Source organism: Sipha flava, unplaced genomic scaffold, assembly GCF_003268045.1.
Source record: "Sipha flava isolate LNK unplaced genomic scaffold, YSA_version1 75_pilon_pilon, whole genome shotgun sequence".
NCBI classification, from domain to species: Eukaryota; Metazoa; Arthropoda; class Insecta; order Hemiptera; family Aphididae; genus Sipha; species Sipha flava.
Genome location: NW_020273615.1, coordinates 680,331 through 694,910, shown reverse-complemented (window position 1 = coordinate 694,910; position 14,580 = coordinate 680,331). Strand labels below are relative to the sequence as shown.

Sequence of the window (14,580 nt, the reverse complement as noted above, 5' to 3'; positions counted from 1 at the left end):
TCGTGGAACGCAAACAACCAGAACAGTTTACGAGATATATGGAAACATGTACAATGAGACGTATGCGACAAATTGTAGAAGCCGGTGGAGGTTCTACGCCGCACGATTGTACAAAAACTATAATACGTAAGGCAATACTTATGACTTTATTTTAATTAATAATTTGAATATTAAATATGATTTAATAAGATTTTACATATGCTTATGTGTGTTGTATCAAGCCATAAACAAACTAAACGATTGATTGATTATAATGGTTGTAAACATTTCGTTAAATTTAATATAGAAACTGCTTTCTTAAAACACAATGTTTAATTTTATATAATATTACTTATGGCAGTATTTTATCATTGGAACATATTTTCGAAATTGAGTTTGGTTTTACATTTTTATAATCGCATGTTTCACATAAAAGTACTCACCAGCAATACCAAAACGATGAATTTTTATCTAATTCAAATGTTAAAGTGATCTGAAACAAAAAATTAAAATTATTTCAATTGCACTTAATAATAGTATCTTTGATTTATAATATAAACTACTATAATATTGTTTTAAAATACTTATAATACTCTTATTCTGCACATACGAGATATTAAACGAATACAATTTTATATTTATTATTGTTTGTTATTAATTCAACGAATATTATTATATAATATAATACGAATATCATTGTATTACCTATATATGAATAGAAATATTAATATTTTCAAAAATTATTATTTGTGATTCCATATACCAAGTGTAAGTAAACACGTAAGTTTTTACGCAAACAAATTTAAAGTATATTATTTTACAAATAGATAAAAAAATATTATACACAGAATACATCTTTGCATTATTTTGACAGGATTAGCATATTTTCAACATTTTAGATTATTTAGATCGTTCACCCGGATTCATCGTGGTATACTTTTGACACGAGAATAGAAGTTGTAAATTATCCTTCCGTGGATTAATGTTCATAATATTATTTACCATTTTAAAATGCTTCCAAGCCGTTTGCCGTGGTAAAACTCTGCCAATATAAAACCGTTAATAATCTACGTGGGCTAACTGTGCTTAGAGTTATGGATGGTTTTTATGTTTTCTACAGAAAGAAACGCCCATGGACTTTAATTTTAACCACTATAAAAAAAAAAAAAAAAGAATACAAATAAAAAATAATATTTATATATATAACTTTTCCGATCAAAGCATTTCTTTTTTTTTTTCGAGTAATTATTTCAATAAAGTTTTGGTTCAAAAAAAATGCAAACTGTTTACCACTTAAAATTTATTTAAACATTATATTTTCAATTACAATAGTTTATTTAAAATGAGTTTACTAAATATTATGAAAATGAAAGAATACATTCCCATCTGACAATGATATATTATATAAAAGCATATAAAATGAAATATTTCACTGGGAATTAGGGTTTTATGAACATTTTGTATTTTTATTTTCTTACCCGAAGTCGAAAATAATACGTTAAGAATTTTCATACCCCATGCATGAAACAGAACAGGGAAAATATCGAATAAAAATAATTCACTATTTAAATTAATTTCAATCGTTAGTACTTTTCTCATTTTTATTTTATAAGGTACCTATTATAAAGTCTTGATTCGACATTAGTCCAATGCTCCAATAGGAGTAATTTCGTATATTGATTGTAGGATTTTGTTAATTTTTACCATTGATGATTGAATTCCTCATTTATAGAAGTATACATTATTTTTTGCTTTTATAAATCTATGAACTAAGGAAAGAACGTTTATTGATTTAAAATAACAATTTTATAATTCACGAACCAATCAATTACTTTTAAGGACATATTTCAAACTTTACGTTAAGAAACGGATGCTATATCTTTAAAATATATTTAAAATAATTACCCGAACAAGTTGATATCGTTTTTATTCATTGTTTGAGCATAGATTAAGTATAAAATTGTATTAATATACAATTTTAAAAATTAATTAATTTTATTGATTTTACAATTTTATTTTATATTATATAATATTGTATACATAAACTATTGTTTGAGTAACAATAATTGTAAACAGTTTCTGCTTTCGCAGTATAAGTATTATGCTATTAACTATGTAGTATAATATTGTTGTATACAATGTTTGCTGAACATTTTATTTAAAACATTTCAGAGATAATTTATGCAATGATAAAATATGGTTAGTTATTTTTTATAGTTTTACAAAAAAGAAAGAAAAATTAATAGTCGAATTAACAACAAAAATGTATATTTAATATAATATTCGTCAAGTATTGAAAACATCAATTGGATAATGGGATAAATGGGATAATAGTAACGTAAAATAAAAATATTCAATTAAATTTAAACAAAAAATACACAATTCATTTTACAAAATATGCCTACGTGTTAAATCTTGTCAATTTATTCGAAATCAGAAATTGTATACAATGATAACATTCCGACAAATACAAATAAAAACAAAAAAACCGAAAAATAATAAGTAAAATCAATAACAGATTTATATAGAATAACCACAAGAATAATCTTATAATAATATTTTATTTGTTTTGCTTTTGTTAAACCGTTTATAAAATTGAATACAACAATAAAAAGCTCTGCAATAAACGTACCTAGTAACACTTATATGATTAGTTTATTTTGATTCTTATTTTTTATTTCTTTATTTTTTATTTCTAATTAATTTCATGATATTTGAATGATCAGTGGAGCTTAAAATATTGATGTTATTTATCAAGGGTATAAATGGGAGTGCAACAGAGAATCATTTTTTAATTAAGACAGTTGATGTATACTTTTTAAACTTTTCAAAAATGTACGTCCAAATTAAAAGTGACAGTTCACTTCATTAATATACCAATGTAGAGGTATTAAAAAATTGAGCGTCCAATGTCTATAAGAATCCGATGTCAATCTACTTAAGTACTCAGACACTTTGACCGTTTTATTGTATTTTTCTTATAGCTACTCTTCCTTTCTTTCTACAATCGAGAAATAGAAGGTCTTCTGAAAATAAAAGCTAAATATCCGGTCAATACGCGTCAGTGGTTAAAAAAAGCCAGTATCATTGTTATTGCATTTCTGTAACCTCCCCGTAGAAAATTACTATATGGCTTTTTAAAACTTTTTCCCATCCAATGTTCGCGAAAGCTTTGGCCGATTCGCTTCAATTCCCATCCAATTACCAAATTCTGGAGCAAGGATAAAAAAAATTATAATGATAAAAATAATACATTCCTATTACTCAAATCCAACTGTTAAAAATTTAATTTTTAATTAAAACATGACATATAGTTAAAAAAAATCTAATATGTCTCAATCGTACACGTATATATAAACTTAAATATTTTTACATGTTTAATTATAAAAATATATAATGTATTAAACAAGTGTAGATAAAAATTGACAATTTTAATTTTGTTGCAATATAATTCTTATTCCTTAATTTTTATTGCATTATAATTAATTAACGTTGTAAAATTATGCAAGTGACTGATTGAACTAGAATTTTTAAATGATACTCACATGGTTCGAACATTAAAAATATTATATTGTTGTATTCTTTCTTAAGAAATCAGTAACCTTGACGGAACATTCGTTTTAACGAACTTTTTTCGGTTCACATATCGATAACTGCAGTAAAAAAATGCACTACATCCATTGCTCATTTATAAAATGTTGATTTACGTCGCAATTTTTATTTTGAATTTATAAGTAAAAATAAATTTTTAAAATAACACAAAGATTTTTGCATTATTAAATGCTGGTAAAATTGGAAGAATAATGAATGTTGAAATATTTGAATAGATTAGGTAATAGGATACCTACTTATAGGTAGATAAAGTGATTATGAATTTCTAATTTGTGTATTCATTTTTAAAATTAATATAATATATGAGATTACGCTTCTCAAATTCTCATTTTAAAATCAATCCATTCAACACAGACACTGTTGAATATAATTGAAATCCTGTTCGTTAATAATTTAATAATTTAAGATACGATATATACATATATATATAGTATATATAGATCGTATATACTATTTTAGTAATAGTAGTTATTATTGGTTTTTTGACGATTCATTTCGTTTCATTTTATTATGATATTATTTTATTTTTATATTTTATATTTTAGTATAAGAGCGAACTCGTTTGTGATTTAAAAAGGTACTTATATGTGTCGTTCTATATTCCCTCTGACTTATTAATGACCATAAATTGAACACAGGTACATTATGTAAGACGTGTAATTTTAAGGAAATTATCAGAGTTGTTTTTTCGGAAAATGTCAAAAAAACTACTAAATAATGGAAAATTCGCTTTGAGCAAACCATCATAAAAGTTTCCAGAGTTTTACCATTATTATTCAACATACAGCTTTAGTTGTAGACCATATTTTTATTACGAACGAAAAAGTAATGACGAAATATTTTGATAATAATAATACGATAAACTTTTTTAATATCATACAAATAGTTATTTTTTCTGTTTCCGTAAAATAATTTACAATTAAATGGATAAAAAAAATAACTATCCTACGCTTCGTTCAAAACGTGACATAACACACATAGTATATGTCCTGTAAAATTTAAATAATGACTAGCTATATAATATAAAATAATAGAAAACAGTTTTTTATTTTAATTTTATTATTTTTTTTTTTTTTTTTTTGTAGAGTAAAATAATATCAAGAAATTTCTTTTTAATAAGTTTACAATCACTAAACATAATAAAATCCATAAATATTGAGAGATTATCTTATTTCAATTCGAACTTTAACAATTTTTGTAGAAATAAAACGTTATTGGTCACGTAGGACCAATCTGAGACAAAAAAAAATACATTGTAAAGAATTTGCTATGTAATCATTGAGTTGTAACGATATAAAAGTATTGTCTCAAATAAAAAGTACCATAGATAATAATAATAGTGTATTAGCAGTAATAATAATAATAAGAATTAAAATAACATTTACATTGGAAGGTAACACAGTTGCCAAGCGAAAGTTTGCCACGTGTCACAAGGCTATTTTGAATTTTAACGAGCGTCAACGACAAGAAGCGGTAGGATGAAAGGGAAAACGAACGGGTGGGGATTATGGTAAATTTACCGAATAAACGACGTATGTAGGTGTGAGGGTGGGAAAAAAAGACTTAGTTGCTTTGCCGGAAATGGACGTCGGAATCTGTTACACCACAAAGGAGCAACAATTTCCACACAGGTGTCGGAGACCAATAACTTGAACTTCACCGCAGCAGACCCAATGAATGTGTTTGTTTGTGAAACAGTTGATCGAAATGACATACAGAATGACATGTTGTACTCGGTCCACGTTAAATACTTAATGATTCATACATTGATATGTTGGTGTATTGGTTTCCAAACGTCATCTTTGGGAAATATAAGCACTAGATGGAGGAAGGATGGAATAAAAATCAAGTTGGTATATTTATTTATAGATCATTTCACTGTACTAACAAACACATTTGAATATTTGAATAATTAAGAGTAAAATAATTATTTTAGTATTCATCTTATTATATTCTAACTATCCACTGCAGTTTTTTATTTATTTTTTTAAAGAAAACATTTCGACAAACGTGGGAAAGATTATATACGTTTGTTAGCGTTTTATTGTTTTTGAAATGACGCTCACGCTAGCTGTGTTTAGATCCTCATCTAGGTTGCGATTAAACATCTATGGTGGGTCTGTTGTCCTTAGGAACAACGGGGTGAGATGAGGGCCTGTTTTTCGAGTCCTACATTCTGCGGCAGCGAATTAAATACTATTTGCGATTCAAACAATTTCCCGCGAGAGTTCTTGTACCCCTTCATCCCTTAACCAAGTTCAATCATCGTACACACGCTTGTAGTTGTACGGCGTAAAACAATTCATTTTCCTGTTCCCCTTGCTTACAGTATTCAATACAGCAGTCGTAATGTTTCTAATGTTCAACACTTTAGAGATATTTACCAAACTACATTACCAAGGAGTACTGCTATTGAATGCGCTACTAGGATCTAATGCTACATAGTATAATGCTTCCTGCTCTGCGTACAAAACAAACTACATGACTCAAAACGGCCCATTACTCAAAACAGCACAATTTTCGGAAAAAAAATAACAAAAATACCACAAATTGGTACACTAAAAATACAAATGAATTTTCAATAAACAGCATAAAAGCTTAAAAGCAAATTGATGAATTACGATAATTTGTGATATTATTTGTCACAGAATATTCTTCTTGTAGAATGTAATCTTAAATCTTATATTATTAATTTAATTGAAGTCACCATCATCAAATTAGTGTCTGGTTTATACAAATCAAATATCTGTTTGACCACCTAGATTTATATTATCACGAAAAATAACCATATAGTTGCAACAATTAAATATAATTTACAATCCATCTCTATTAAAATGAAACGGTATAGTGCTTTCGGTTTGGAAAAGATGTTCAGAATATCAGCAGTTTTCATATAAAAAGAAGGCTTGTACGTTAGTATTTGTTTTATTTGCTTCGAATGTTTTGCAAATTAAATAATTATTCATTTAAATCATCTTTAAATAAAAACGTTTAAAGTTGAGTACATTTAAAACTCTCACACATAGCTGTTTCAATAATCATATTATATTTCTACTCCAAATCAATTTTTTTATAGACCTTTTGAAAATAATTATAGTTAATTGCTGTTTTTTTTTTTGCTAATCCACGATACCCTTCAAGAATAAGTGTTTGACAAAAATGAGACAACATCAAAGTCATCATCGATTATATTTTTATAAAAAAGAAAAGTATTTCGCAGAATAATTATTAAATAATATAAAAAAAGGCCTTTGAAAACATAATTACCTGGGAAATTTTTTTTTTTTTTTCATTAACTCTGTATTAATCCCTTCCTCTGTATACACCTTATATAATCATTCTGTCTTGTTTGAAAGACAGCATAAATCGTGAATATTATGAATATAATATGGAAATTAAAAAAAAGAAGAAAATATCTTTCATTACTCACACTGAAATCGCTATTTAACGAATTTGGACACCGATATCATATGGAATAATATTAAAAATTTGTTTTATAAATATCGCAATAGAGAACGCATCACCAATAATATTAAAATTATGACAAAGAGTCAATAACTAATGAAAAGTTATAACCATAAAAAAACGATATTATTGTATATAGATATATAAAAATATATATAAAAAATATAAATAAACTATATATAAATATAAAATCTATATATAAAAAAATCATTTTTTTAAATAAGTTTTCGTATTTCTAATCAAATCAAATTTTGGCTACGGTGTAAACGTTGAACTATTATATTAATAATTTATAAAAGGTTGTGTAAGAAAAACAAAAAACATAAATCAACAAGAATTGTGTCACTGATATCAGGTTATTTAGTATAAATGTGACTTAAAAATATTATATTATGAGAATGATATGCAGCCATATATTAAGGTAAATAGTTACTTTAATTTAAAACAGTTAGAAAATAAAAACATTAATTAACAATGCTGATAACAATATACATATAGACTGAGTTGATAATAAATTTAAACATAAATATATTATATTCATGAATAAACCTCTATAAGTATATTTTATGGTACATAATAAACAAACCTAGTCATAATTTCAAACTGGCGATTCATGTAATGTGTAAGTTTTCCAAATTAAATAAATTTAAAAAAAAATTAATTTATCTAATATAAAATTATAGACGAATTTTTCTAGATCACATTATATAATACCTTTTGTAGTAAAATGGGAAATCATTATACTCAACATCTGTATTTATATAAAATGTCTTTAAACTAGAAAGTATAATGTGTTTTCTTTGAAATAGTATCGATGCAGAATAGGAAATCTCTTCACAAAATTGTATTTAATTACATCTATATAAGTAATGAAATGATCACTCATTATACATAAATACTAACATTGCACATAAATAAATGAATAAATATAGACGTAAATGAATCAATAATAAATGTAATCGTAAAAAAAAAAAAATAAAAAAATTAAAGTTCAGTTGATAAAAATTGGACCATGAATTACGTATGTATATCACTTTTCAAAATAACAAACACAAAACTTCATTTTCATTGAACCTTTAACTGTTATAATGCTCATAGAAATTCTTTATATTGTATAATTTCTTTTTTTTTTGACTGAAACTCAGTATTGGATATTCATTTCTGTTTGTATATTTGATCGTGTTTTAATTTTAAAGAATTATGATAAATCATCATCGTTATTTAATAAACGATTTTTAGCAAGTTCAAACTGATGTAGATTTTGAGAGACGTTCTCGAGTAATAATCTATTAATATGTGAATTTTTTATAAAAATTATTTATTTTAAATATTTTAAATATATATGAAAAGTGTAATTTAAAAATAAAATTACAATGTAATGAACTAATCATGAGTTAATACGTTAGCTCTCATAATTTATTGAATCTGAAATGGGAAAATTATTATAGAAAAAAAAAATAGTACAGTTATTAATAACAACTGTATAATTGTTTTCGAAAATATGTATAAGGTAAGTTACTTTCCAAAAATATCACGATTAATGAATTAAACGAGTACTGATTTCATTACAATAATGACAGTTGCTGATTGAATTTTTCATAGTTTTCATAAAATATCTCTTGAATAGACCACCAAACGAAAATCTTGGATTTTTAAAATACTCATAGGTTCATAAAAATCTTCAAACAATCAATATTTATTCAGTTTTAACGTTTCGTTACTTAGAGGTATGTACTCTTGGCTATAGTATTTAAAAAAATAATAATAATAATAATAATTATAATGGACACTTTAAGCTAAAAATTAAGAAATATTAAAAAATACTGTGCGCAAAATACGTTCGATGAAGATTTATTGAAAATTCGGAGACATTCTGGTATAACAAAACGTGTCAAACACTATAACAAATAACAAATACGTTTGTTGTCCGTTCCTCATAATGCACCGCGTTTCACCGAACTCGTTCAACTTCTATTCAGACGTTTTTCGCCAAAGACGAGCTAAATGTCACGCCGGTCTTGTTGGAATCTACGTGTTCGCGGATACGGAACGATCCATCGGATCATCGCACCCCTGAAGTTTGTTTATCGTTTACGAACACCGTAATCGACCGTTTGACGCACATGGAACGTCCCGAAGAAATCGTTCGGCCAATAAACGAGTCCGAAGTCTCCGGAATGCGTGCAGGACGAAAGCTCGACGGTCGTTTTATTCGCGCCGTTAGCCGCTCGTGGTCGGGTTAATCCGGCGAACGGAATCATATATTTTACAGTTTGCGAAGTACATAACGAGCATAGGAAGTGTTTTATAGCTACGCCGACTTCTACACCATTACTGCATCAGTGTGTGTACAGGTTCTCTCCGTTCGCCTCCACCATGGAAGAACTCTTCCGCCAGTCCTGAGTCGAACAAATGTACACTGGCGGAACATGTACGTATGCGTGCATGTGTGTGTATGTGTGTGTTGGCGTGTGTGTGCGTGCGTCTACCAGGGTGTCTGCTCCTGACGCCACTACCGTTGGTTATTAATTTGCCCGAAAGGTTTTTCCCTCCGGGTCCCTACTCCGCGTCTTGACACCCTAACCGATTGCACACGTACGAGGCTCACCATCACATGTACGCACACTTATTAGGTCCTGTTTTCCCGAAATATCCCATATAATCCTGGATTTATTTATCTGGACCTACGCGTAAGTGCCTTGTCACGCTGTCATGCCCAAACGAGCTCACGGTTGATTGGACCCTAGCACGCCACTACGTCGATTTATGTCCACGAGACGAGGTGTAACGGGCGATAATTTTTAATTCAGTCGACTCGGCGTGCGTGTCAGCGGCGGTGTCGCGGCGTCAAGATCGCTGGGGCCCAAGCACCGACGCGGCTTGCCGTATCGCACGTACACGCAATTCCGAAGGCGAAACGTCGTTAAAACGCGTTTTAAAACGTATGGAACGTCTTTAAATACGTCTTTACACGGGTTTCCTCCATGCGCTCCGACTTGGTATCTAATTCTATGTTACGGAGTCCTTCTCAACCCGGCCGCGTTAACCGACTGAATAACATCGTCCAATCTTGCGTCGCAATAAATCTCACTTGTAAATTAAAAACAAATTTCTCTACCAAAGATATTCCAGTACGTGCAGGAGGTGTACTTTCTACGTTTTTTCTAGATGCGTTTTCGATTATGTACCTTTTTTTTAAAATCATCAAAGGTACTGTAGTTCGTACCGATATTTTAGAACGAATAACATGAAAGGTCCTCACGTACTACACTAGATCTAAGACGCACAACGGTACAGTTACAACGAACTTAATAATCGAATACTTCGGGCCTGTGATAGCCTGAATTATTTCTACTTTAATTTTTACATCGAATCCAAACTTTGGAATCTACGTTTAACTTACAATTAGTTCGTTATACTTATTTTCATAAATTACTATTTATATAAGTTATACGCTTTCATAAACTACTATTTTATTATAATTCACCACAATTTACTTAATTATAAGTTGTTATATAATATAATATAAATCTATACGTACAACTAATTCGCGGACACTTTCCTTGTGCCTATTCTGTTCACTACTTATAATACTCATGTTGGATAACCCATCACTCGTATTTTTCTAGGGCATTCCTGAAGATATTGTACTCCACACGTTTCTATAATAGTAATAACTAAAGGGTGGCCAGTTCTAGGCAGATACGGGCTAGTAGTGACACAACAGAAAATACTATATTTGTATTTTGAACCGTTTTCGTTTATTCCGTGTGAACTCTATGATTTTATTATATTATATGATATAATGCATAGTTTTATAATGTTAATTGTTTTTAGTAAAAATTAATTGAATATGGATAGTGAAGAACTCAAGAGCAGACACTATATTTTTATAGTCAAATTAAGTTATACAAAATATTTTGATCGTGTCGTAAGTGACTATCGCGGGTGTTTTACAGCTACCGATGAATTCAGAAATAATTTTTGTAGTTCAATATCAATAAAGAGTAAGTTATAAATAATTCTTGTTAAAAAATTTACAATTTAAGAAATTTCAATAATAATTCGAATTTTAAAAATAATAGTTGCATAATAATTAAAAAAATAAAAGTTTATTTAAGATACAACCCCCAATATAGTAATCAAGTTAAATTTGGTTTTCTTATTATGTGTTGTTTTGGATGAAAAACTGTTGTATTAATTTGAAGCAGGCATCGAATATGTAGAGTTATCGTGTATATATATATATATGTATACCTAGTATATTTTAATATAAAAAAAATGTATATAATATTAAAATTACAATAAATTAATTAAGTATACACATATAAAATGATTCAAATAATTAAATACATTAGAGTAAAATTAAAAGACATTATGTTGGAGCACAATGAAAGTATTTAAAAACCGTGAAGCTTAGTATTTGTGTAATCCACAAGGGTATAGAACGCACGGGCGATAAATGAGTTTTGCAATTCAACGGTTAAAATACGAATGTAATGCGACATAGTCAAGGAAAAATATTCAAAGGCAACAGATGGTATTTATTACTAGATTTTATGTAAAGTATTGTTGTTACTGTTATTGCATGATTATGTGTTGGAATTAGACTATCTGTCATAATGATTTGTAATGTAGTAGTAGAAAAAAAAAACAAATTAAACAAAAACAAATTTTTCTTACTAAAATGTCGTCTACATAAAACCATTCATCCATGAATAAATTTCAGGTTTTCTATAAATTATTGTGGAAATATTTTAATGTGGAAAGGGACAAAACACGAATAGAGGAAAATATATAAAATAACAAAGTTGTTTATTTTTAAACAACACTCATTGTAACCTTAATCTAGAACACAATTGTACATATTCTTTTAGTATAAATGTAGGAATACACTCTGGCACACATTTTTATTAAACGAATTACCTATTTATTTACTTATAAGAATTGCGGAATAGCATGATAATATCTTCTGAGATTTGGTCTTTTGTTTCGGAGACTTTTTTTTTTATATATATATTTAACTACACGTTCGGAGGAATAATATTGTATTCAACGCAATCGTTTTCCATATTTTTATGTCTATGTTTAGGGACGTTTTAGGTTTAACACTGTGCACAACCATATTATAATAATACGTTATTTGAATACACTACGAAAACCATTATTTTGTGTTTGGAACCGCTAAAGGTGGTCTTTCTGCACATATACAGTTGACCCTAATAATAGTGGTTTTCCTGCTGCTGTGTTTTTTGCCCGGTCTCTTCGTATTATTTCTACCATTTTGCCGTCGGTCGACCCTCATGCATCCGCCTATTAAAGCTCAACCCTCCCCTCACCGATCCTCATTCCTTCTTTCACTTTATCAATGTTTTCTCCTGTACTTTACAGGTTTTGATATTTTTTATTTTTTGTTTCTATCTTCGTTTTGGAAAAGTATTATTATTATTATAATAATTTAGGCTACTGGTCAAACAGGCAACTATACGGGGATAATACATGAATAATACATGGTGTGAGGGAATACTGTTACAGCGAAAATGGTGTAGAAAGTAAACGAACAATGTAGATGCGATCGTGCCACGCTCGGTCTTCGAGTATAATGCGATCTCCGGCCAACAAATATTGCGTAAAAAATAGGATAGTCTATAGCGGATGCAAATTTTGGAAAGTGATTTATTTTATTTGCCAGCGTTTGCCGGCTAACGTGGCGTTTACTCCATTTTCATCTCACACTATTTACCGTCACCGTTAGGCATAAAATCAAATGGAACACGTTATAAACTTCGTGTGCATTTTCATGACTATCGTATGCACACCAAAATAATAAAAATGTATATTGATTGAAAATATTATGTTCATGTATAAACGGTGTTTTATTTTTTAAATTTTTTTTTTTACAAAATTATTTTTCCACTCAAGACGTAAAGACTTTCTTAGAGTTAATTTTATTTTTATTTTTTTTTTTTTTTTTTTTGAACATCTAAGCACTCCGATAAGAATAAAAAAATATATATACATAAAACCGGAGATCTCAGGTGATCATTAGATAAATATGATGGCTAGACAGATATATTAGCGTTCTGAAGTCTCAGCAGTTTTCAAAGAAACGCACAAAACCTGCGGCAATGAAATCGACATTTTCTTTCGGTAAATATGTTGTAAGTTCATTAGATATATATATATATATATATTTTTTTTTTTTAAAAAGTTCTCTGGCAGTATAGTTACTTTTATTGAAAATCGATAGTAGCAAATAAACCAAAGAACTTTAAAGTTATAAACATTAACTCAGACTCTATTTACAATAAACTTATAAATATTTATTTAAATATGTAATGAACTTTGTAATATATTAATGATATTAATATATATAAATACAGGGTGTCCCAGCATGATTCAACTAATGGAATTACTTTTGTTCTATTTGTTAATATTTATTTTTTTTTTAATTTTTTTAATGAACACTTAGGTCCTGCGCTATAACAAAATTACATTAAAATAATTTTTTTGATATTTAAAACTCAAATTTGAAAATTTTAAATTTTACAGTTTAAAAAAAAAATCCAAAATAGCTATTTTGTAAATTGGATTTTTAGAAAAAGTATGGTTTCAAAATAACTTGATAAAGTTTAACCATTGATTGCTTAAATATTTTTAAAGTTTTTGAAAATATGAATTTAATAATTAAAATGGATGTACAATTATTGTACGTTTTATAAAATTCATAATTGTGATTAATTTTAATTTTATATTGTAACGAGACAACATGTTCTCGCATATTTACACCGATAGAGCGCGAGACCAGTAATCTATAGGCCCTCACGGTCAACTTGTTTATGATAAAAAGATAATAAAGATAGCGGGTCGGTCGTCGGCGTTTGCAATCCGCATTGTTGTATACTAAATGTATGGCAAATACTATCAACGCTAATAATTGATCCCGGAACATTAAGATATAAAAGGACAACTTTTGGAACTGTCCAATAACATTTCCCCCTGCATCAAATTATATCATTTAACTGATACATATGATTACAGAATAATTTGAAGTATACACAGTATCTATTGAACGGGAAATTTTTATAGCTTTACCTCGCCGTTCAGTTGCCACCATTGCTACCATCACTATACATCAATAGCTGAGATCAGCGTCGTATCCAGTAGCTGCAGGTAGCCATGGAGCCAGTCGCCGTCACCGTCCGAGTTTGAACGAGCCACCGTCAGAGAAAGTGCCCGTTTGACAACCGCTGCTAGAGGTTCCTGATAAGACGTGTCTCTGGTCACATCGTGTGCGACATCATCGTGGTTGGTAACATTTGTGTTTTGCTGTGTATCATTGCGGACGAGCTATTAGATTAACGCTGCCATAGGCTACGAATATTCAACGTAGCATACTATGAGTAGTACGTTGATATATCAGTGTTAATCTCGTCGTACGTATACTAATATCATAGTATTGTGAATCATACAGTTTATATATTACGTTTGTGATCTTTGTATAACCTCCTCAGGAGAAGGGAA

At 28.6% G+C, this 14,580-nt stretch overlaps 1 protein-coding gene across 2 annotated transcripts in view; it reads right to left on the bottom strand.

The window, feature by feature from the left end:
• Nucleotides 1–14,580, bottom strand: part of LOC112692589 (hemicentin-2-like) — a 475,200-nt gene that overhangs the window by 234,786 nt on the left and 225,834 nt on the right. The window contains exon 2 of one of the 2 annotated variants that reach the window (XM_025567313.1): nucleotides 423–472. The exons of the other annotated variant lie outside the window; for it this stretch is intronic. The gene's annotated coding sequence lies outside the window, so the exon portion shown is untranslated. The remainder of the gene's footprint in view (nucleotides 1–422; nucleotides 473–14,580) is intronic. 2 annotated transcript variants of the gene reach the window in all.